Below are 26,598 nucleotides of genomic sequence, written 5' to 3'. Positions count from 1 at the left end.
AGGAAACTGAGGCTACAATTTGCACAAGCTCATCGAAATTGGACAGTAGAAGATTGGAAAAACGTTGCCTGGTCTGATGAGTCTCGATTTCTGCTGCGACATTCGGATGGTAGGGTCAGAATTTGGCGTAAACAACATGAAAGCATGGATCCATCCTGCCTTGTATCAACGGTTCAGGCTGGTGGTGGTGGTGTCATGGTGTGGGGAATTTTTTTCTGGGCACTCTTTGGGCCCCTTGGTACAAATTGAGCATCGTTGCAACGCCACAGCCTACCTGAGTATTGTTGCTGACCATGTCCATCCCTTTATGACCACAATGTACCCAACATCTGATGGCTACTTTCAGCAGGATAATGCGCCATGTCATAAAGCTCGAATCATCTCAGATTGGTTTCTTGAACATGACAATGAGTTTACTGTACTCAAATGGCCTCCTCAGTCACCAGATCTCAATCCAATAGAGCATCTTTGGGATGTGGTGGAACGGGAGATTCGCATCAGGGATGTGCAGCCGACAAATCTGCGCCAACTGTGTGATGCCATCATGTCAATATGGTCCAAAATCTCTGAGGAATGCTTCCAGCACCTTGTTGAATCTCTGCCACGAAGAATTGAGGCAGTTCTGAAGGCAAAAGGGGGTCCAACCCCTTACTAGCATGGTGTACCTAATAAAGTGGCCAGTGAGTGTATATATATATATATATATATATTTATTATAAACACTGCTCAAAAAAATAAAGGGAACACTAAGATACCACATCGTAGATACCACTGAATGAAATATCGAAGCAGCAAATCTTTATTCATTACATAGTGGCATGCATTGAGAACAAGAAAACATAAAAATGATCAATGTAAATCAAAATTAATATCCCATGAAGGTCTGGATTTGGAAGGATCATCAAAATCCAAGTGGAAAATCAAATTACAGGCTGATCCAACTTCAGTGGAAATGCCTCAAGACAAGGAAATGATGCTCAGTAGTGTGTGGCCTCCACTTGCCTGTATGACCTCCCTACAATGCCTGGCCATACTCCTGATGAGGCGGCAGATGGCCTCCTGAGGGATCTCCTCCCAGACCTGGACTAAAGCATCCCCCTGGACAGTCTGTGGGCAACATGACGGTGGATGGAGCGAGCCATGATGTGCCAGATATGTTCAATCGGATTCAGGTCTGTGGAATGGGCGGGCCAGTCCATAGCCTCAATGCCTTCATCTTGCAGGAACTGCTGACTCACTCAAGCCACATGAGGTCTGGCATTGTCCTGCATTAGGAGGAACCCAGGGCCAACCACTCCAGTATATGGTCTCACAAGGGGTCTGAGGATCTCATCTCGGTACCTAATGGAAGTCAGGATACCTCTGGCGAGCACATGGAGGGCTGTACTGCCCTCTAAAGAAATGCCACCCCACACCATCTGTCACATATGCTCAGTGTGAACTTGCTTTCACTTGTGAAGAGCACAGGGAGCCAGTGGCGAATTTACCAATCCTGGTGTTCTGTGGCAAATGCCAAGCGTCCTTCAAGGTGTTGAGCCGTGAGCACAACCGCCATCTGTGGACGTTGGGCCCTCAGACCATCCTCATGGAGTCGGTTTCTAACCGTTTGTTCAGACACATGCACATTTGTGGTCTACTGGAGGTCATTTTGCAGGACTCTGGCAGTGCTCCTCTAGTTCCTCCTTGCACAAAGGCTGAGGTAGCAGTCCTGCTACTGGGTTGTTGCCCTCCTATGGCCCCCTCCACGTCTCCTGGTGTACAGGCCTGTCTCCTGGTAGGGCCTCCAGCCTCTGGACACTACGCTGACAGACACAGCAAACCTTCTTGCCACAGCTCGCATTGATGTGCCATCCTGGATGAGCTGCACTACCTGAGCAACTTGTGTGGGTTGTAGAGTCCGTCGCATGCTACCACGAGTGTGAAAGCACAACCAACCTTCAAAAGTGACCAAAACATCAGCCAGAAAGCATTGGTACTGAGATGTGGTCTGTAGTCCCTACCTGCAGAACCACTCATTTATTGAGGGTGCCTTGATAATTGCCAAAAATTTCCATCTATTGTCTATTCCATTTGCACAACAGTATGTGAAATTGATTGTCAGTGTTGCTTCCTATGTGGACAGTTTAATTTCATGGAAGTTTGATTTACTTGGAGTTATATTCTGTTGTTTTGCCTTTTGGAAGTGCATTGAGCAGCCGGGTGGTGTGCTGGTAAAAGGGAAAAAAAAAAAAATCTTCTAAATATTCTGCCTGAGCGAGTGTGACCTGAGCGTAAGTGCGAACTGTGGTAAGTGTGTGACTTGTGATTCAGTGAAGAGGTATTTGGAAAATCTATAACAAATACCTGTGTGAGTTGCTGAATTGTAGGTTGCTGAGTGCTTTCTACCTGTTCAATTTTTGGGGGGCTTGGGGGCTTGTTTAGCCTATTTTTTTCTTTCTACAGGGATAATCTCTTATTTTACTGTGTCTTTAAGGGTTAACTATATTGCATTTAAATCTTGAGGTGTAACTATATTCACAAGGGGTTAATTAAGGGTGGGAGTTCATAATTAAGGGTTTATAAGGCGCAGCTGGTTGTGGCTCAACTCCTTTTGGAAGTGCATTGAGCAGCAGGGTGGTGTGCTGGTAAAAGGGAAAAAAAAAATCTTTTAAATCTTCTGCCTGAGCGAGTGTGACCTGAGCGTAAGTGCGAACTGTGGTAAGTGTGTGACTTGTGATTCAGGGAGTTTGATTCCTTTAGCTCTGTCTTCTGAAAATACCTGAGTGCTGATTTAGTTTTTGAAGCCTAGCTGCTTCAGGGTCTTTTTCATATCAGCTTTTTGGCTTATGTCTTTGATAGGGTTTTGGCAGATTGCAGACAGCAACCTTCCTTTCCTTTTCTGTTTAGCTTGGGCCCCGTCTTTGCTCAGTCTATCTTTCTATCTGTGTGAGTGTTTTTTCATCTTGCTTCACCGTCATTATATGTTGGGGGCTGCCTTTTACTTTGGAGTCTGCTCTGGGGCAGTTTAGATTTCCTTTTCTGTCTTTAGGCTATTTATCTCTCCGGCTGTGATCGAGGGGTCTAGGGCATCGTAGGAACCCCCCACGGCTACTGCTAGTTGTGTTGATAGGTTCAGGGGTCTGCAATCTGATAGTTGCCAACTTCTCTGGTTTTCTGGACGTAGCTTCTATTTTTGTGTCTGCCTCCTACGGTGACTCAATCATAACAACGTTGTGCATTTGGAAGCCCAGATACTTGATCTAAATGTGCAGCTGGCAACACTGAGATCCATAAACAATATGGAAAGGAGTCTTCTGCTCACTGAGCAGACGTTCAATGGGATAGATGAGGGGAGGGATGCTAGGTTGGAGCTGCAGGACAATGAAGCAGCTACCTGGGTGACAGTTAGAAGGCGAGGTAGAGGGAAGAGCACCAGGGAGGCTAGTCCTGATCTGGCACACCCCAATAAGTTTGCTAAGTTGGCAGATGAGGGGAGTGTTAGTGCAGGAGTAGCACTGCTGCAGCAAGGCATGTCCTCTGAAAGCCAGAGGAGTGTCTGCTCCAGTAAGGGGGGAAATAGGAGAGCAGGGCAAGCCAGACAGGTTCTGGTAGTGGGAGACTCAATTATTAGGGGAACAGATAGGGCAATCTGTCACAAAGACAGGGATCGTCGAACGGTGTGCTGCCTACCTGGCGCTCGAGTCCGACACAACGCTGATCCGGTTGACAGATTACTGGGAGGGGCTGGTGAGGATCCAGCGGTCATGGTGCACTTTGGCACAAATGACAAAGTTAGAGGTAGGTGGAAGGTCCTTAAAGATGATTTCAGGGAATTAGGCTGTAATCTTAAAGCAAGGATCTCCAAGGTGGTATTTTCGGAAATACTTCCTGTACCACGTGCCACGCCAGAGAGGCAACGGGAGATTAATAAGTGGCTCAGGAATTGGTGTAGGAAGGAGGGGTTTGGGTTCCTGCAGAACTGGGCCGACTTCTCAGTTGGCTACAGGTTCTACGCTAGGGACGGGCTGCACCTCAATGGGGAGGGTGCAGCTGTGCTGAGGGAGAAAATGGCTAGAAGGTTGGAGGAGTGTTTAAACTAGGGACGGGGGGGAGGGTATTCCTTTTATAGGAGGGGAAGACAGTGCAGATAGAGACCTGGGCACAAATAATGACATTGGGGGTGGGGGTGGCATGGGGGTGGGGTTAGAACAGTTAATTAGTTAAGAATAGAGGTACAGAGAGATACATAAAGTGCATGTGTACTAATGCCAGCAGCGTCGCCAACAAAATGGAGGAATTGGAGTTGTTGTTGTTGGAACATAATTTTGACATGGTGGGGATATCTGAGACATGACTGGGCGGTTAATTTACAGGGCTATAGTCTGTTCAGAAATGACCGAACAAATAAGCGAGGGGGAGGCGTGTGTTTATATGTAAAATCATCCTTAAAACCCATCCTTCGTGATAATATATATGAATCTAATGAAAATGTAGAGTCCCTGTGGATAGAAATAAGGGGAGGGGGAAAAATAATAAATTACTTGTAGGGGTTTGTTATAAGTCTCCAAAAATAATGGAAGCAACAGAGAATATCCTCATAATGCAAATAGATGAAGCGGCGAATCAAGGAGAAGTCATTATTATGGGGGACTTCAACTACCCTGAAATACATTGGGGAAGCGAAACCCGCAGTTCCAGCAAAGGTAATAGGTTTTTGACAACTATGAGAGACAATTACTGTTCACAACTAGTTCAGGACCCAACAAAAGGGGGGGCACTGCTAGACCTAATATTAACCAACAGGCCAGACCGCATATCAGATGTAAGGGTTGAGGGTCACTTGGGTAATAGTGATCACAAATTAATAATTTTTTATGTATCCTTTAATAAGATGTGTAGTTGAGGGATTATAAGGACACTAAACTTCAGGAAGGCAAATTTCCAACGGATGAGATGATCTTGGTGCAATTAACTGGGACAATATCCTGAGGCATAAAATTACACAAAGAAAATGGGAGACGTTTATTAGCATCCTGAATAGGACCTGTGCACAATATATACCGTATGGGAATAAACATGCGAGAAATAGGAGGAAACCACTATGGCTAAATAGAGCTGTAAGGGTGCAATAAGAGATAAAAAATAAAGCATTTAGAGAACTAAAGCAAGTAGGTAGTGATGAGGCATTAAATAAATACAGAAAATTAAATAAATTGTGTAAAAAGCAAATCAAGACAGCAAAGATTGAGACAGAGAGACTCATTGCCAGAGAAAGTAAAAATAATCCCAAAATATTCTTTAACTACATAAATAGTAAGAAGCTAAAAAATGATAGTGTTGGCCCCCTTAAAAATAGTCTGGGTGGATGAGGATGAGGAAAAAGCCAATATGCTATATTGCTTTTTCAACAGTATTTACACAATAAAATCCCATGACTGATAACATGATCAGGGATAAAAATTCTCCATTAAATGTCACCTGCTTAACCCAGCAGGAAGTACGGCGGTGTCTAAAAATCACTAAAATTGACAAATCCCCGGACCCGGATGGGATCCACCCCCGAGTACTGCAGGAATTAAGCCCAGTCATAGATAGACCATTATTTTTAATCTTTAAAGATTCCATAATAACAGGGTCTGTACCACAGGACTGGTGTATAGCAAATGTGGTGCCAATATTCAAAAAGGGGACAAAAACTGAACTTGGAAATTATAGGCCAGTAAGTTTAACCTCAACTGTGGGTAAAATCCTGGAGTGTTTTCTAAGAGATACTATACTGGAGTATCTGGAGAAGAATAACCTCATGACCCAATATCAACATGGGTTTACAAGGGACCTTTCCTGTCAGACTAATCTGATAAGCTTCTATGAAGAGGTAAGTTCAGGACTGGACCAAGGGAATGCAGTGGATGTGGTGTACATGGACTTTTCAAAAGCTTTTGATATGGTGCCACCCATAAGATTGATACATAAAATGAGAATAATGGGGATAGGGGAAAACATGTGTAGGTGGGTTAAGAGCTGGCTCAGGGATAGGAAACAAAGGGTGGTTATTAATGGAGCACACTCGGACTGGGTCACGGTTAGCAGTGGGGTACCACAGGGGTCAGTTTTGGGCCCGTTTCTTTTTAACATATTTATTAATGACCTTGTAGGGGGCACAGAGAGTAGAATTTCAATATTTGCAGATGACACTAAACTCTGCAGGGTAATCAATACAGAGGAGGACAATTTTATATTACAGGAGGATTTATGTAAACTAGACGCTTGGGCTGATAAATGGCAAATGAGCTTTAATGGGGATAAATGTAAGGTCATGCACTTGGGAAGAACGAACAAGATGTATAATTATGTGCTTAATTGTAAAACACTGGGCAAAACTGTCACTGAAAAAGACCTGGGTGTATGGGTGGACGACAAACTCACATTTAGTGGCCAGTGTCAGGCAGCTGCTGCAAAGGCAAATAAAATAATGGGATGCTTTAAAAGAGACATAGATGCTCATGAGGAGAACATAATTTTACCTCTATATAAGTCACTAGTGCGACCACACTTAAAATACTGTGTACAGTTCTGGTCTCCGGTGTATAAGAAAGACATAGCTGAACTGGAGCGGGTGCAGAGAAGAGCGACCAAGGTTATTAGGGAACTGAGGGGTCTGCAATACCAAGACAGGTTATTACACTTGGGGTTATTTAGTTTGGAAAATCGAAGGCTTAGGGGTGATCTTATTACAATGTTTAAATATATGTGGGGACAAAACAGAGACCTTTCTAATGATCTTTTTACTCTTAGACCTATGACGGGGACAAGGGGGCATCCTCTACGTCTGGAGGAAAGAAGGTTTAAGCATACTCACAGATGCGGATTCTTTACTGTAACAGCAGTGAGACTATGGAACTCTCTGCCATATGATGTTGTAATGAGTGATTCCCTAATAAAATTTAAGAAGGGACTGGATGCCTTTCTTGAAAAGTATAATATTACAGGGTATATACACTAGTTTCCTTAATATTGCGTTGATCCAGGGATCTAGTCTGATTGCCGTATGTGGAGTCGGGAAGGAATTTTTTTCCCCAATATGAAGCTTACTGTTTGCCACATGGGTTTTTTTGCCTTCCTCTAGATCAACATGTTAGGGCAAGTTAGGATAGGATATGGGTTGAAGTAGATGGACTTAAAGTCTTCATTCAACCTTAATAACTATGTTACTTTGTTTAAGTGTTTCCTTTATTTTTTTTAAGCAGTGTATATATACAGTGCCTTGTGAAAGTATTCGCCCCCTGGAACTTTTCAACCTTTTCCCACATATCATGCTTCAAACATAAAGACACCAAATGTAAATTTTTGGTGAAAAATCAACAAGTGGAACACAATTGTGAAGTTGAACAAAATTTATTGGTGATTTTAAGTTTTTGTGGAAATGCAAAAACTGAACAGTGGGGCGTGCAATATTCTTCGGCCCCTTTACTTTCAGTGCAGCAAGCTCACTCCAGAAGTTTGTTGTGGATCTCTGAATGATCCAATGTTGTCCTAAATGAATAATGATAAATATAATCCACCTGTGTGTAATCAAGTCTCCATATAAATGCACCTGCTCTGTGATAGTCTCAGGGTTCTGTTTGAAGCAGAGAAAGCATCATGAAGACCAAGGAACACAACAGGCAGGTCCGTGATACTGTTGTGGAGAAGTTTAAAGCCGGACATGGATGCAAAATGATTTCCAAAACTTTAAACATCCCAAGGAGCACTGTGCAAGATATCATATTGAAATGGAAGGAGTATCATACCACTGCAAATCTACCAAGACCGGCCGTCCCTCTAAACTTTCATCCCAAACAAGGAGAGGTCTAAGCAGAGATGCAGCCAAGAGGCCCATGATCTCTCTGGATGAACTGCAGAGATCTACAGCTGATGTGGGACAGTTTGTCCATAGGACAACAATCAGTCGTACACTGCACAAATCTGGCCTTTATGGAAGAGTGGCAAGAAGAAAGCAATTTCTCAAAGATATCCATAAAAAGTGTTGTTTAAAGTTTGCGATAAGCTACCTGGGAGACACACCAAACATGTGGAAGCATGTGCTCTGGTCAGATGAAACCAAAATTGAACTTTTTGGCAACAATGCCAAATGATATGTTCGGTGTAAAGGCAACACAGCTCATCACCCTGAACACACCATCCCCACCCTGAACACACCATCCCCACTGTCAAACGTGGTGGCAGCATCATGGTTTGGGCCTGCTTTTCTTCAGCAGGGACAGGGAAAATTGTTAACATTGATGGGAAGATGGATGGAGCCAAATACAGGACCATTCTTGAAGAAAACCTGTTGGAGTCTGCAAAAGACCTGAGACTGGGACGGAGATTTGTCTTCCAACAAGACAATGATCCCAAACATAAAGCAAAATCTACAATGGAATGGTTCACAAACGTATCCAGGTGTTAGAATGGCCAAGTCAAAGTCCAGACCTGAATCCAACCGAGAATCTGTGGAAAGAGCTGAAAACTGCTGTTCACAAACGATCTCCATCAAGCCTCACTGAGCTCGAGCTGTTTGCCAATGAAGCATGGGCAAGAATTTCAGTCTCTCGATGTACAAAACTGACAGAGACATACCCCAAGCGACTTGCATCTGTAATCGCAGCAAAAGGTGGTGCAACAAAGTATTAAGTTAAAGGGGCCGAATAATATTGCACGCACCACTTTTCAGTTTTTGAATTTCCACAAAAATTTAAAATAACCAATAAATTTCGTTCAGCTTCACAATTGTGTCCCACTTGTTGTTGAGTCTTCACCAAAAATTCACATTTGGTATCTTTATGTTTGAAGCATGTTATGTGGGGAAAGGATGAATAGCTCCTGGGGGCCGAATACTTTCGCAAGGCACTGTATATATCTTTGTATTACATAGAGAAAAAGAACAATAGCTGGTAATTCATTTGTCGTCTTCTGTAAAATCGCTGTAGAAGCTGACGAGATAGAAGACATGGTTTATATACAGTAAATCCATATGGAATAGGTAGATATATACATGTCACTGACAAATACATGTCCCACACACACAGTACTAATTGTATGTAATTAATAAGATTATTTTTGGGGGAAAAAATGTCGTGGGCTCCCGCGCAAATTTCCAATCCAGAGAGGGAAAGCCAGTGACTGGGGGCCGGTGTTTATAGCCTAGGAAGGGGTTAATACCCATGGCACTCCCCAGGCTCTGAATATCAGCCTGCAGCTGTATAGTGTGTCCATAATTTCATGGTGCACTTTTGGCGCCCTTTCTCTGGTCCAATCATATCAGAACTGATCATGAGGAGAGATAATAAGAAGCAATCAAACAACACAAACTCGTTTAAGCTCTTGCGGAGCCCCAAGACAGATTAACCCCTGATAAACTGAACTCTGATTCATACACTGCCAGATCTGTGACATCATGCAAGCACAAGCTATCGTTTGGATGTGTGTAGGACAGCAATTGGAGCCCACATCGAACTGCACTGAATAGTTAAGACACTGGGAGAGGTTCTTTTATTTGGAGCAGATTTCACATTTTTATCGTCTTTTGTTGCTTTCCAGTGACTGGTGAAAAGTGCACCATGACTTTACGGACACACTGTATTTAGCTTTTACTGACTATTAAAATAGGTGGGCTCCCAAAATGACGTGGGGTCCCCTTCTAATTAATATCTAGAAAAGACTATGCAGACAGCTGCGGGCTGATATTTATAGCCAAGGAAGGGATCATGGATATTTACCCACCCCGGCTACAAACACCAGCTCTCAGCCACTCCAGAAGTGGCGCAACTGTAAGATGCACCATTTCTGGCACTTAGCCTCTCTTCCCACTGCCCTGTAGCGGTGGCATATGGGTTAATAGTTGGGGGTTGATGTCACCTTTGAATTGTAAGGTCACATCAAGCCTGGCTTTCTAATGGAGAGGTGTCAATAAGATACCTATCCATTACTAATCCTATAGTTGTTGCAGGTTCAGTAAAAATGCAGCCAGAATAAAGTCTTTTAGTGAAATACAACACTAAACACAGTTTTTCATCTTCATTATCCAGCTAATCCATGTGACGCCTTTGTTTTCCAGTAATGAATAAAAAAAAAATACAACAATATATCATATCTGTCCGTCGTTCTGTCCCACACAGTAATCCATATTGGAAAATACAGTTTGCAGCCAGGAGCGGTGCTAAGATGTGACCGCCCCGGCTGCAACTACTGGTGAATGAATGAGATGATGCCAGCGCAGCTTCAGAGTCTACCGCTGACGTCACTGAGTCTGTCCTCCCTGCCGGCCTGAACTGAGATGAACTCTGGAGCATGGGAGAATGAACTGGCATTTTCCCACGCTCCAGAGTTCAGCGCGAGTCACGCCGACAGGGAGGGCAGACCTATTGACTTCACCGCTAGTCTCTGAGGCTGCGCCGGTGGCATCTCCTCATTCCCCAGTAGTTTGCAGCCGGGCCAGCAGCATCTTAGCACCGTCCTGGTTGCAAACTGTATTTTCCTCAGCTATGGATTACTGCATCACTATCTGTGTATTCTTAGTGTGAGATCAGTGGCCGAAAGTCATTTAACCCCTTAAAAACATCAGATACTTATTCAAATGGGTGAAAATCGGCTGTTTGCCCACTTTGATGCCAATGCTGATGCACAGAACCCATTTGAGCCAGGCTGGAAGGACCTGGGTTTGATGCATGGGATCACTATCTGTGTTTTCTTGATGTGAGATCAGTGGCCTAAGGTAATTTAACCCCTTATCAACATCAGTTACTTATTCAAATGACCAAAATTGACTGTCTACCCACTTTGATGCCAGTTCTGATGCCCAGAACCCATTTGGGCCAGGCTGGAGAGACCTGGTTTTGATGTGGGTCTCCCTGTTCTATATGTCTGCAGTGTGAGATCAGTGGCCCAAAGTCATTTAACCCTTTCTTCAATGCTCTTTGGTGCCCACTTTGATGCTCATTTTTGTGCCAGTTTCATAGTTTTTGTAGCTGTTTTTAAGTGTATTCACATCAAGGCACCTCACTACATTGTTTTTTTGTTATTGGGATGCTTATTTTTTGTTAAACCTATAAAAAACAGAAAAGAAAAAATTGCTGAATAAGAAACTGACGAATAAGAAACCGGACGAATAAGAAACCAACTTCAGCCTCGTGCAATCAATGTGCCATTAATGTGTTAGTATCTCATCACTTTGCCATCAGTGTCATCTGTGTGCCAGAGTTCCATTAGTGTGTCAGTGTTTTTCCGTTATGGCAAAATAAAAAGAAATTACAAAGTTTCTCCTATACTTTGCAATGTTAAACCTAAAACCACACTTTCAATGATAAAAAACCAACAGCTACAATTCTAGTGAAACCTAAGTGGTATTGTACTGTGGGCAGCCTAAATGGACCAGTGGGTATTGTACTGGGACAGTCAAAAACAACTAAGAAAGCCTAATACCAGAAAGAACCACAAATCGACCAGAAAGTCCCAGATTAAAATTGTAAATTTTATTAATATAATAGAAATCTAATAGAGAAATGCTTCATTAAAATTTTTTTTTTGTGCATGCTGAAAAATTGGGGCAATACTATCCTGATACAGAGGCATATCTATACAATAAATGGTGCTGATAAATAATTACCTACAACTGTGCATTGACTTTTAAAAAAGACATCAACAAACTGGAGCAAGTTCAGAAAAGAGCGACCAGAATGGTGACCGGTCTGCAAACCCTGTCTTATGAGGAAAGGTTGCAGGATTTGGGAATGTTTAGTTTGCAAAAGAGAAGACAGAGAGGAGACTTAATAGCTGTCTACAAATATCTAAAGGGCTGTCACAGTTTAGAAGGATCAACTTTATTCTCATTTGCACAAGGAAAGACTAGAAGCAATGGGATGAGACTGAATGGGAGGAGACACAGATTAGATATTAGAAAAAACTTTTTGACAGAGTGATCAATGAGTAGATCATGCTGCCATGAGAAGTGGTGAGTTCTCCTTCAATGGAAGTCTTCAAACAGAGGCGGAACAGACATCTGACTGGGATGATTTAGCGAATCCTGCTTTGAGCAGGGGGTTGGACCAGATGGCCCAGGAGGTCCCTTCCAACTCAACCATTCTATGATTCTATGACTTTATAAATATGTAAACAACATCAATGTGAATTCATACATTAATAATGTGCATAACTGCCTACTATTATATAGTGACTGAAAAAATATAAAATTTGGAATAGCAGCAAGGTGAAACATACATTAAAAATACATTAAAAATGTGAATAAAAAATATATAGTATTTATAGGGTTAACATTCAAAAATAAAGTGCAGTGCAATACCAAAAAGCACCAGTAGGTGTCAGTATAAGATATGCCACGCTATAGATTTAACCTATTGCTTAGATACCCAAAAGGGTGTAATAGTATATAGACCATGAAAACAATAGTAATAAAGGTACGACTGTAAAAGAGAGGTTAATAGTAACTCACAATATGTATAGCTCCTGGTCTCCTTGATAGACGCCCACCCAACGCGCGTTTCGGCACGTAGCCTTCGTCAGTGGGTGGCGCCCATGGGATACAGGTAGGTATATATACCCAAAAAAACCAATAGGCAGTGGGGGTGTGTAAAAGCAACACCAATCGGCATATATTAGAGGCGTGCATAACAGAATCCATAATTGTGTATGCATCGTCTGTCACTGCACCCAATCGAAAACAGTTTAATGTGACTGCGCATATAAAAACAATAATATAGTATAAATGGCCACCGCCGTCATTCACAGAGACAAAACATCTCCAGCAGAAGTCTCTCCATACGATTGCGCATGTCAGAAACAGTCCGACATATAAGAACACCGCCGTCACCAGGTGTCTGTGGCAACGGGGGCTGGGCTAGGCATCAAGTGACCAGACGAAGATCTTTGCTCCAATAGTAAACGGAGCCGAAAAAATATTCCCAGAGCATGTACTGCGCATGGCAGAAACAGACTAACAGCTAGATGCCATCCTCAGGGAACCATAGCGATAAAGGCCGGGTCATAGCTTCACGTGACCATAGTCACCATAGTGACTGAAGCAAACGTATATACCCGGAAGAGATGAGGTTTTAATTACACCACTATCAAAACGTCCCTAGCAGCTGGCTGTACAAGACCATAAAATGATGCGCTTGGAGCAGGAGAAGGCGGAGAAACCAAACCGGACACGTCATGTATCCTAGCTGCAAGTAAATTGCAAGCCAGGAGACCTAAAGACGCGGCTGCAGATGGAACCCCACATTATATTTGCCACAAGCGCGTACCGGTGATGACAGATAAAACCAGTCACATGATTAATATAGTTAGTATAGTATATATAATAAAGTTTAGTATAATATATCACACCATTAACAGTGAAAACATCGCATATAGTTACAGAAAAATATATTCATAAGAAAACGCTGTAAAGTATAAAAATTATGGTAGTCCACAAACGTAATATTAATAAGACAAAATCCAATAATATGCATTCAAAAATATGAAATATATAACACACAATGTATCAATATGTATAAATATATATATGTATCTTCATGGATCTTGATGTTTCAATAATTCTTCTCTTAGTGCTCCCTTTGGTGCAGAGAGATTGGACTCCAAAAGATGGCAGAAAGAACAGTCCACTCCACAATCCATATCACCACCCACACTAGTATAAGAAAATAAAGAAAACCAGGTAAGTTACCATGTATAAGTATTAAAATTAATATAGATAGAATAGTGTAATAATTATGTAACATACAGAATAAGTAAATATTATAAAATATAGTAATTATAATTACCATAATATTAAAATAGTCTGCAATAGGCATAATAAAATAATAAAAAATTATAAAAATAGCATATACACAATGACAAAGCGACCATAGTCAGCGAAATAGGGCAAAACGATTATTCTCATTTAGACCAAATGGTTGGACCGTTTTAAGGGTGCAGATCCACTTGGTCTCACACTGTGCCAACTTACGGCTAGTATTAACTTCCCTAATGTTGGTGGGAATCATATCTATTCCGGGGACTCTCAATTTTGTACTGTCACACATATGGTGAAGTTTAAAATGCCTTGGGATAGTCTTTAAGGCATTCATTTCATTTTCATTCTCCACTGTTTTTATACCCAGGACGTGTTCTCAGATTCTTACTTTAAGTTTGCCTCGTTGTTCGTCCAATATAAATTTTCCGACACGGGCAAGTTGCAAAATACACCACTGCTCTCAAATTACAAGTAATATGGTGTCTAATAATGTTAAACCTGTATATCAGTCACACTGATAAAACACAGACACCATCCATGTGCTGTACGGGTGTCACGAGCGCTTTGGAGGTGACAGGCTATCATCCTGCGTCAGGCCTCAGAAGGTCTGAGCGCCTGTTCATACAGATTGCTCCCTGAACCATCTGCCTCTAGGACCCAGCGTCGACCTCCTCCTGCCCTGAGAAGTTTGGATCTATTTAGTTAGTGGCTCAGCTGTGACCCAGTGCAGGTAATAGTTTCATTTCCACTTCTGCTTGCTACAGGGTTGGACCTTCTCAGAGTGCTCCAGTTTGGTGTCTGGAATCCCTCTTCTGGTATCCGTATCTTGCGATTCAGCTAAGTGTTCCCCTGTTTGTCTTACCTTACCGTCTTTAGTTTAGCGGAGACTGCCTATCGCGCATCTCCCTTCTGTTCCCTATTCAGGACTAAGCCCCAGGGAGATTCAGGGCCTCAGGTTTTGGCTCGGCGATTGGTGAGGAACCAATATAAGGGCTCGGTAGGAGTTCTAGGAAGAGATTAGATCTAGCCTAGGGGGTCTCCAAATCCCTTCCTTAGTGTCTGGGCCCCCTTCCCCATTTCCCTTTATGTTACAATTGGTTTTCCCTTACCGTGCGTGACAACGGGTTTTACACGGACCCATAGACTTGTATTGTGCCTTGTCATCCCTGCTAGTAAAGAAAACTGTGAGAATTATTTGACTATTACAAATGCAATAATCCGTATAGCGGCCAGTATTCCATGATATCTCATTACAGTATCCATGTGTGAGTTCAGTATTGTAGAATTTGGGATATCATTTTTGTGCACAGATTATTAACATGTATTGATTGCAGTATAAGAAGTATATGGATGTAAATTGTATACTCGCCAAGATCTATCAATGCAGCCAGAAACAAAACTGAAATTTAAGTGAAGGTGAAAGATTCCTTTTAAGAACTGAACTCCCCCACTGTGTGTCATAGCCTGGGGTGGCTCACTGACCTCATATATAAACATTGCCGCCCCAGTGATCACCCCCATATATAAGCTATTCAGCAATACACCCTACAGGTCACTCTGTGCTGCCGAAGACTAAAGGCCCCATCTCACATAGCGAGATCGCTGAAGCGTCACCGATTTTGTGACGCAACAGTGACCTCGCCAGCTATCTCGTTACGTGTAACACATAGCGGCGACCGGCCCCCCGCTGCGATGTCGCTGATCGTGCTCGGATGTCCTGAGCCATTTTTTGATCGCTGGTGTCCCGCTGGCCAGCGTGCATCGCTGTGTTTGACACCGACGAGCGACGTCGTTAGCGACTCAGACATCATGGACGCAGGCGGGAGTTGTCAGAATCGCTGCTGTGTGACAAGGTCCCAACGACCACCGAGATCGTTATACGGATCGCTGGATCGTTGCTGTGTCCTTGGGTAAATCTGCCTTTTTCCATTCTACATGACGGCAACACGAGAGAGGGGATCCGCCCAACAAGGACAGGAAACCTTCAAGATAAAGGGGGCGGCTCGTCTCTCCGCATCAGTTGGTTTCCTGTCCTCGATGGGGAACCCTCAAGATGAAAACCTCTTGAAGATTCTGGAAGGAAGAAGAGGATGCCTGGGTTGGGTGGTTACTGGTAGGCACTGGTCTGCTACACCCGTCACCAGGTACCGGTAGTCTCCTCAGGGGCCATATATTCCTATGCCCCCCCCGAGCGAGTGCATGGCCACAGCCCGTGAGGCGAATGCCTGGGTGAAGTTAGAGCCTCGGAGGCCACATTGGGTGTACCCTCCCAGATGCCGACATACCTCATAGAAGTCCATGGAGGCCACTTTCTGTGATCCCTCCCTGTTGATGCATGATTGCCATGCAGCCCATGAGGCACATCAGTGCCCGGGCCTGAAGTAAGACTCCTCGGAGGCCAGATTTATCTACCCTCCCTGTTGAGCCCAGTGCACCGGTCACAATTTGGGCCATAGATGAAGCTGTACCTGCAGGAAGCAGTGGTGGCCAGCGGCGTGAGCCGGGCATAGTGCGCATATGTGGTTTGAGGTACAGAAAGCGCATGCGACCGGCAGGTGCAAGATCAACCAGGTGATCCAACAAAAAAAAAAAATGGGGTAATGCTGTCAGAAGTGCTGGCATGGGTCACCAACATTTCTAGGTTGATTGTGACTGCTCTCATCAGGAACAGCAGCAGTTTAGCCGCTTATAAGATGTTCACTTACAGCTGCACCAGGAGGTGCAAGAGTGGTGGTCTCGCTCAGATGAGGAGAGCCGGACGCACCATAAATACAGTGGAAGCCCCTCTGATAAGCGTACGGGCGGATCGTCATGGTGTAAAAAGGAGGGGTCCATAGTCCCAATGGGAAACAAGTGAACAGACCAGTCAGCCTCCTGTGAAACGTCCGAGTGGTAAGTGAACTTCGAGAAAGTCCAGTACGATATTGTCTGTTCTTTGTTTTGTCTCCTCTCTCCCCCCTTTTTACATACATTGGTGGGGTAGAGTATTGGAGGTCCCTAAAATGGGGTAAATCAAAAGCTAGGAATAAGGAATATTCCTTGTGCAAAAAAAAAGAGTCCCTTCCGAATAAGAGGTGGTGTCAGGCCTGGATTAATAAAATAGTAGCGGAAGAGACACCCTCTTTGCTGAGAGCTTGAGGTCCCTGATCCAGCCAGATGTCTGTAAATCAGGAAGGGCTTTGCAGTCAACGGACACGAATAGCAAAGTAAAGGCCAACACCTCATTGATCTCTCAGGAGGACTCCAGAGGGATCAGAGGATGACTCAATTAAATCTCGCTGATGAGAAATGTGGTCCAGATGAGAAAGATATGTTCCTAGGGGAAGCTACAGTACGGACAAGTTTATTAAAGCAGTCCGGCCTATCATGAGGCTGGTAGATGCGAAAAGCCATAGAACTCATGTTCGACATCCTGCTATAGAGAAAACGTAGTGCATTTCCTATTAAAGTCTCATTAAAACGGAAATCATTCCCTGGAAAGGAAGTACCCCTTTGAGGGTGAGACATCCTCATCCTGGGATGGGGCTCCAAAGATGGACGTAGCGTTCGCAAAGGTCGCCAGAAAGTCTTCCCTGCTCTTAAAGGATTTAGGTTCCCTGAAAGAACTTCTGACAGACAGATAATTGTCTTAAAACGGTCTGGGAGGCCTCGGCTGGAGCACTAAGGCCGCCCATCGCGGTCACTTGTGTGGTTAGATCCCTTAAGATATAGATTAATAACCTGGAGGATCAGCTAGAGCAAAGAGCCCAATACCAGCCATAAGAGCAGCGGCAGTATTCCTAGCTGAGACTTCAGCAGGATTCAGCAAGGCTAGCAGCAAAATTAGCTTTGGCTAAAGTGGGACGCCGTGCTGGATTGCTTAAATGCTGGCCGGGGGGGGAAAAACACAGGCAGAGCTGTAACTCTGCTCCTTACCGTGTAAGGGAAATTTCCTATTTTAGACAGGTATTGGATGACGTATTAGGAAGAGCCGACAACAACATTTCTAAAAAAAAAAAAAAAAAAAAAAAGACAGCACTATAAGGTTCGAGACAGAAACCGCTCTGACAAACGATCCAGAGGTGGGAGAGGCCTCTACTTCGGCAAGTCTTCCAAAGACACCGAGAAACCCTCCCAGTGATGGGCCTTCTCAGGTGCACTTACTCCCAGCTTGGAAGTAGATCTCATCTGACACCTAGATCCGGCAAAATTGTGGGATCATGTATGGAGTTAAGGTTCCACCACTGGCCTCCACGAGGATATATACAGTCCTCTCAAGAAAGACAGTCTGGTAGGAGAAACAATTTCACTCCTAGACAAACATGTCCTGGAAGAGATTCCGATAGAAGGATAGAGTTTTACTCCCCCCCCCCCCCATTTAAAAAAAAAAAATACCCCAGACAATCCCTGGAGGACAATTATAAATCAGAAAAGACCTCAACAGGTGTCTGATAATCCCGTCTTCCAAGGTGGAGACGATAAGGTCAGTAGTCAAGAGCTTATCGCCACATTCTGATCCGGCAATAAGGCCGCAAATGTCTCAGAATAGCAGTCCAGATGAGGTCTCAGTGACGTCACTTTCAATCCGGTGCTCTGCCCTTTGCAGTAGCAATAGCCCTCGAGTTTCACAAAGATTAGTTGCAGAAGTCACAGCACACCCCAGAGAAAAAGATACTCTGGTGATGCCATATTTGGACAACTTCTTGATAATGGGAAGAAGACTCCCTTACTGTCGAGAACAAGTCAGAATAGTGATGGGAACACTACAGACGCTGGGGTGGCAGCTGAAAAGATCCAAACTGGAACGGGCAATGGTCCAGAATTTTCTTGGTGTTAACAGTGGACTCAATGGAGCAGGAATATCATCTAAAAAAAAAAAAAAGAGCCAGAAATGGCTCTGTGAAGGACCATGTCGGTATTGGGAGTCCCTCACCTCCTGCATACCAGCAGTCAAATGGGCCCAGTTCCACACAAGGGAACGGTAAGGGTGTGTGCTGCAGAACAACCGGGAACTTCAGGGGCAGTTAGAGCAGACGCTCACCCTCCAGACTCTGCACTCCAAACACTCATGTGGCGGTTACAGATAGTCATCTCCGAGAGGAGTACCCTGCACACACACGCAACCTCCAAAGTGGTCACAACGGTCGCCAGTACTTGGGGGTGTGAAGCCCACCTAGACACATTAGGGCTCCAAGATCCCTAGGCCAAGGAGGAAAGAAATCTATCCTCGAATGATTAAAAACTTCTAACAAATCGAAAAAACGCTAAAGGAATTACCATGTGAGAGTCCTATCAGACAACCAAACAGTGGTTGCATATATAAACCGCCAGGGAGACACCCGTTCTCAGTCCTTGATGCAGATAGTCACCGGTCCTTTTACGCTGAAGGTGACTGCTCTTGTCAAAGGGCCTCTGCTAAGCAGCTTGAGGCCGGATCATAACTCTGGCAGAACACCAGTTCCTCTCATTACCGGCCCTGCATATCCGAGGTATAGACAGCCTGAAGGCAGACTTTCTGAGCAGGAACCACTTGAGGCAAGGAGAATGGTACCTAAAACAATCCATTTTTCAACGGATAATGCACATGTGGGAAAAACCCAGTATAGATCTCTCCGCCTCAAAAAAGCCATCAGGAAGGTTCAGGAATTCTGCTCCCTAAGTCCAGCAGACAGACCATTGGCAGTAGTCGCCTTCAGAATAGAGTGGACGTCTTCTGTACACCTTCCCTCCAATATGCCTCATACCAGCAGTTTTGAGGAAGATCGGGGAGGACAGAGCCAGAGTGATTATGATAGCCCCTTTTGACCAAAAAGACCATGGTCCTACTGGCTGAGAGTGATGTCGTGACAGAGGTCTAGGGCCTTCTAACACAGAGTCCCTTCAATCACCCTCAGAGATCCGGGCTGCAGTTGACAGCCTAAAATTTAAAAGATCACTACTAGAGAAAAAGGGATTCTCAGCAGCGTTAATATCCACCTTATTCAGTAGCAGAAAACCAGTGAGTACAAAAAATTTGTAGGAGGATATGTAAAAAATTCTTATCTACCTCAGACCCAATACGGGAAGGGAAAGTCCCGATAGTGACAATACTGGAATTTCTGCAGAAAGGTTTAGGATTGGGGTTAACTGTCAGTACCCTCAAAGTACACATCTCAGCCCTGGCATCCTTATTCAACTGCGACCTGGCAAACAATAGGTGGGGGACCAGGTTTATCCGGGCCTGTACTAGAGCTGACTCTGTCCCGTCCCCTACTCCTCCTTGGGATCTAAATTTAAGGTACTGTCACACTTAGCGATGTACCAGCGATATGACGCGGTCAGGATCGCTGGTACATCGCTAGGTGGTCGCTAGTGAGCTGCCACACAGGCAGATCTCACTAGCGACATCGCTGGGGACGGGGGTCGCTACTTACCTGTCACACCAGGCGATCCTGCGTCCTCCCGCCCGGCTCCACGCGTCGCTCGTCTTCACAGCAGGAAGCGCCGCAGGAAGCTGACGAAGAAAAACAGTCCTGAACGTTCTCGCGCAATCAGCGATAACCAGCAGGGGAGCCGGTCGTAGGTAAGTATGACACACAGAGATATCGCTAGCAATATCGCTATAACGTCACTAGTTATAGCGATATTGCTAGCGATATCTCTTAAGGGCCTGTCACACTAAGAGATATCGCTAGCAATATCGCTATAACTTGTGCCGTTATAGCGATATTGCTAGCGATATCGCTGTGTCTGATACTTACCTACGACCGGCTCCCCCGCTGGTTATCGCTGATCGCGCGAGAACAGGCTGGACCGTTTCTCGTCGTCAGCTTCCTGCGGCGCTTCCTGCTGTGGAGACGAGCGACGCATGGAGCCAGGCGGGAGGACGCAGGATCACCTAGTGTGACAGGTAAGTAGCGACCCCCGACCCCTGCGATGTCCCTGGTGAGATCTGCCTGTGTGGCAGCTCACTAGCGACCACTTAGCGATGTACCAGCGATCCTGACCGCGTCATATCGCTGGTCGGGATCGCTGGTACATCGCTAAGTGTGACAGTACCTTTAGTGTGACAGGCCCTTTAGTCCTATCATCTCTGACAGAAAGTCTGTTTGAACCACTAAACATAACATCAGATAAAGTGTTAACTTTAAAGGCAGCCTTATTAGTAACGCTCACATTGGGCTTTAGTTGAGGATTTACTCGCATTATCAACAGACCCTCCCTACACTCAGGCCATGGGCAATAGAGTTGTGTTAAAATTAGATCCAGCACACCTTCCCAAGGTGGTATCAAAATTCCCTAGGGCTCAGGAGATAATCTTGTCATCCCTTTGTTCTAACCCTAACTACCATAGGGAGGAGAGGCTTCATTGCCTAGATATGAGGAGATGTCTCCTGCAGTATTTAGAGGTAACGAGACCTTGGAGAAAAAAACAGAGGGCCTTATTTGTCTCATTCCAAGGGGCAAGGAAGAGCCTTAAAAGCCTCTAAACAGACTGTATCTAGATGAGTGAGAAAGGCCATTATGTCAGCATATAACAGTGCACGCAGGGCTATTCTAGAAGGTATAAAAGCCCACTCCACGAGGGCCATAGCGACGTCCTGGACGGAGAGAGCAGACGCTCCCATTTGCCAAATCTGTAAGGCGGCCACTTGGCTCGCTCCGTCTACCTTTGTCAGACATTATAGGTTAGACCTATTTGCTACCTCTGATCTCACATTCGGGAGAAGAGTGTTACAAGCAGTGATCCCTCTCTAAGAGAATACAAATCTCTGTAACTCTCTCGTGGTGCCGTCATGTAGAATGGAAAAACACGGGTATTACCTGGTAATGTGTTTTTCCATGAGACATGACGGCACCCTTATATTCCCTCCCTATTGATCACATCATTAGTGGGATGCATTATTAGAATTATACACTCCCTTGGGTGTTGGAAATTTAGTAGTGTAAAGGATGTATTATTTACATGTACACTAGCCTGCGGAGTTCCTCTCGTGCTCTGTAAAACAACTGATGCGGAGAGAGGAGCCGCCCTTTTTATCTTGAAGGTTTCCTGTCCTTGTTGGGCGGATCCCCTCTCTCGTGGTGCCGTCATGTCTCATGAAAAAACACATTACCAGGTATGTAATACCCGTGTGTTTGACAGCTTACTAGCCACCATTTAGCTACGCACCAGCAATCCTTACCAGGTCGTATCGTTGTCAGGATCGCTGGTGCGTCGCTAAGTGTAACGGTACCCTAAGGTTGATGCCTGATGTCAACGTACCCTATGACCTGAGAGGCAGCAGCTGCTGGGAGCAATAAAGGTCATTTACTCTGGGTTGGGTTCTTACTATACGGAAGCTTTGGAACATTAACCCCATATCTGCAGGGTGATAGCATTTCAGGACCTGACAAGTTCCATATAATGGCATATGAATATCATAAAAAAATTAAAATATTCATTTGTTATTGCCTACATGCCTCTGCCGGGAAAATGTGGGATCAGCAGTATGGCACACATAGGTGAGTAGGTGGACAGGAGTGCTATTGGCTCTGGACCCATACCTTTGAGGCACTGGGTCAGGATGCCAAACAATGCCATAGATGTCAGCACATGGCATAGAGTAATGTCTTGATGCTGGATAGTAGTGGTGCCTGAAAAGCAAATCAGGAGGAAGATGGAAAATAAATACTATGTCATGGTATCTGTGTTTTAGTTTGATTTTAGGTCTGTATTTATATTGTTCCAGGTGGTCATGAATTATGAAGTTAAGCCAAGGTCCAAGGGGTCTGGCCTCAGGTCTCATTCATTTAGTGATAATAATCTGAGATCTGATTTTGTATATTTAGATAGGCTGATTCATTTAAGGGTCTGCTCTAAGTACTGAATTAATTATGGGGTCTCTTTTGGGTTTTGAATTAATATAGGCGTCTAGTCTGGAGTTTTTAGTTATTTGACGATCAATTCTAATGTTGAAGTCTGGCCTGGGGTTTGAATTAATGTTGGGTTCTAATCTGGAGTCTGGACTAATTTGCTTTGCTTCTGGGTCTGATCTAGGATTTAATGACTCCACTACCTCCATCCTACATTTTCTTCTTATGTAGTTGATAGTGTAAGGCAGTGACAGGTATTATATGCAAGGGTCGCTATGTGTCCTCCCAGGATACGCATAGAAGCGTATTAAGACCGCTGTAGTGCATTGCAGTCACAGATATTGCTGTGATTTCTGCGCAAAATTCATGTAAGTTTTGTCTTGGGCAAGCTATTGCACAAGGCAGATTTATGAAAACCTGGCATGGGCTTTTATTTTTGGAGCGATCTACAGGGTGGTAGTGGGGCAGGTCGCTGCCTCCTGGCCGGATCTTACAAGTGGCCTATGGCCACAGATTCCATTTAAAAGCCCTGCAGCAAAGGTCTGGGTGTGTCACTTTTGGTTTGCAAACTTGCATAGCAGGTGAGTCTGCAAAGCTCAGCAAAGCTGATTGGAATACAAGACTGGAAGGATACAACTTATTTGCAAGAAACAGACTTGATAAACGAGGAGGAGGTGTCACATTGTATGTTAGAAATGTTATATCTGCACAGAGATTGAAGCTTCAGAGACTGGGAGTTCTGTGGAAACTGTTTGGGTAAGAATACAAGGACAGAACAATGGAAAGGACACCATTGTAGGCATTTACTACAGGCCACCTGTGCAAGCTGAAGATATGGATGAACTCTTTATGCATCAAATGGCCAAGTTCTCCAAAAAATATGACATAGTTGTCATGGGAGATTTCAACTATCCAGACATTTGTTGGGAATCTCTCTCAGGCAAAACTAACAGGTCAAGGAAATTCTTATCCTCTCTTGCTGACAACTTTATCTTCCAAAAGGTAGGGGAGAAAACAAGGGGAACTGCTACCTTGGATCTAATCCTTATAAACAGGGAGGAAATGGTCGAGGAGGTAAAAGTGGCTGGGACCCTAGGAGGTAGCGACCATGCTATTTTAGAATTTTGGATAACTGAAGAGGAAGACCTGTGAAGACTCAGACGTCAAGGTTAGATTTCAGAAAGGCAGATTTTAAGGGATTCAGAAAGAGAATTGGAGGGATCCAATGGCTGGATATCCTTAAAGACAAAAATGTCCAGGAAGGATGGGAAATCTTGAAAAATGAAATTCTCAAAGCACAATTGTTAACAATTCTGAAAAGAGGGAAGAATAGGAAGCATTTAAGGAAGCCAGGATGGATGAACACTGAACTTAAGCATATGCTAAAAAGGAAGAAAAAATGTTTCTAAAATGGAAAGAGGGAGGCATATCTAAAGAATAATATAATGCTGTCTGCAGAACCTGCAGGGCACAAATCAGATTAGTAAAGCTGACAATGAATTAAGGCTTGCAAGAGATGTCAAAAGCAATAATAAAGGATTTTGGGGATATGTCAAAAGTAAAAGAAAAGTCTAAGATGCTATAGGATTTTTACAGGATGAAAATGATGAAATGGTAAGACCAGGATGTTGAGAAGGCCGAACTTTTAAATTCCTATTTTGCATCTGTTTTCTCTCAGAAAGGAAATGTAACATCAACTGTTCTTCACTGTCCTATTAAGGGAATAGAAGAATCCAGGCTATCTATAAACAGAAAGATAGTGAGGAAACACTTAGCTAACCTAAATGAATTCAAGTCTCCAAGTCCAGATGAATTACACCCCAGAGTACTGAAGGAGATAGCAAAAGAAATTTTTGAACCCCTCTCCTTAATCTTTGAAAATTCTTGGAGAAAAGGAGAAGTCCCAGAAGACTGAAGAAGAGCAAATGTTGTTCCTATCTTCAAAAAGGGGAAGAAGGTGGACCCAGGCAACTATAGGCCAGTGAGTCTGACTTCTATACCAGGAAAGATCTTTGAACAAATTATTAAACAACATGTATGTCAGTACCTGGATAAGAATGAAGTGATGGGTTTGTAACAGCATGGGTTTGTAACAGCATGGGTTTGTAACTAATAAGTCATGTCAGACTAACTTAATTTCCTTCTATAAGGGAATCACTGTTTGGGTGGATCAAGGAAATGCTGTAGGTATAGTATATCTTGACTTCAGCAAAGCATTTGACAAAGTATCTCATACAATCCTTATTGAAAAAATGTATCTCATACAATCCTTATTGAAAAAATGACTAAGTATGGAATGGACAAGGCAACTGTTAGGTGGATTCATAACTGGCTTAGTGATCGGACCCAAAGAGTGGTCGTAAATGGCTGCACATCCAGTTGGAAGAATGTCTCAAGTGGGGTACCACAGGGCTCTGTCCTGGGCCCTGTATTGTTCAACATCTTTATCAACGATTTAGATGAAGGAATTGAGGGTAAACTGATTAAATTTGCTGATGACACAAAGCTAGGAAGGATAGCTAATACTAGAGAAGAGAGAGAGGATTCAAAAAGATATAAATAAACTGGAGAAGTGGGCAGCAGCTAACAAAATGGTTTTTAACAGGGAAAAATGCAAAGTACTACATCTGGGCAATAAAAATGAATAAAGCATATACAGAATGGGAGGAATAGGGCTAAGCAACAGCACATGTGAAAAAGACTTGGGCATACTAATAGATCAAAGACTGAATATGAGTCAACAGTGTGATGCAGCAGCAAAAAAGGCAAATGAAATTCTAGGATGTATTAACAGAAGCTTACAGTCTAGATCACGTGAAGTCATTCATTCCCTCTACTCCTCTTTGGTCAGACCTCATCTGGAATATTGTGTCCAGTTTTGGGCACCACATTTTAAAAAAGACATCAACAAACTGGATCAAGTTCAGAAAAGAGCGACCAGAATGGTGACCGGTCTGCAAACCCTGTCTTATGAGGAAAGGTTGCAGGATTTGGGAATGTTTAGTTTGCAAAAGAGAAGACTGAGAGGAGACTTAATAGCTGTCTACAAATATCTAAAGGGCTGTCACATTGTAGAAGGATCAACTTTATTCTCATTTGCACAAGGAAAGACTAGAAGCAATGGGATGAAACTGAATGGGAGGAGACACAGGTTAGATATTAGAAAAAACTTTTTGACAGTTTGAGTGATCAATGAGTGGAACAAGCTGCCACGAGAAGTGGTGAGTTCTCTTTCAATGGAAGTCTTCAAACAGAGGCTGGACAGACATCTGACAGGAATGATTTAGCGAATCCTGCTTTGAGCAGGGGGTTGGACCAGATGGCCCAGGAGGTCCATTCCAACTCTACGATTCTATGATTCTATGAAGGTGACACGGGGCCAAAAGCAGAGGTGTATCTAGGGGGTGGCAACCGGGGCATGTGCCCCGGGCGCAGCCGGCAGGGGGGGCGCAGTCGTGCCACCTAATGCGGCGGTCCGCAGTGTCTCCCCCCGGAGGCTGCGTTCCCAGTGTTCAATTGTACTCGCATCTTACAGACACAAGTACAATTGAACCTTTTGTGAGTTCATTTTCCCCTTCACCATTGAGGTCTGATGAACTCCCTCTTCTGGGGAAGGAAGGTAGTGAGGCTGATTACCAAGCACCTGAGCAGGTAGATGATGACTGGGTGATGGGAATTGCTGACTGGATATAAGGCAGCCGATGCCCTTCTGCCTTGCTGGTGATTTCTCTGAGGGATTCTAGGAGACCAGTCTGATTCCTGCTCCTCTAAAGCTAAGTTTTCTGCTCTGCTTTTTGTATTTGTGTTTTGGTTTTGTTTTGCCTTGTTTTTCTGGATTTTTGCCATTCTCTGCTGGGGGTGAGCCGAATTCCTTTTTGTCTTTTTGCTCTGTCTTCAGAAAATACCTGAGTACTAATATAGTCTTTTTGAAGCCTAGCATCTTCAGGGCTTTTTTCCCTATCAGTCTGTTGGCTCATGTTTTGATAGGGTTTTTGCGGATTGCCGACAGCAGC

At 43.9% G+C, this 26,598-nt stretch overlaps 1 protein-coding gene across 5 annotated transcripts in view; it reads left to right on the top strand.

Annotated features, from left to right (window-relative positions):
- The window catches only part of LOC141091150 (uncharacterized), a 208,379-nt gene that overhangs the window by 79,598 nt on the left and 102,183 nt on the right, over nucleotides 1-26,598 (top strand). For all 5 annotated transcript variants that reach the window (XR_012232435.1, XR_012232434.1, XR_012232433.1 and 2 more), the window contains one exon: nucleotides 13,585-13,693. The gene's annotated coding sequence lies outside the window, so the exon portion shown is untranslated. The remainder of the gene's footprint in view (nucleotides 1-13,584; nucleotides 13,694-26,598) is intronic.

The sequence above is a fragment of the Dendrobates tinctorius genome, unplaced genomic scaffold, assembly GCF_039654945.1.
Source record: "Dendrobates tinctorius isolate UK_male_01 unplaced genomic scaffold, ASM3965494v1 ptg000049l, whole genome shotgun sequence".
NCBI classification, from domain to species: Eukaryota; Metazoa; Chordata; class Amphibia; order Anura; family Dendrobatidae; genus Dendrobates; species Dendrobates tinctorius.
The sequence above is the reverse complement of the archived record's forward strand: the minus strand, read 5'-3'. Positions and strand labels throughout refer to the sequence as shown.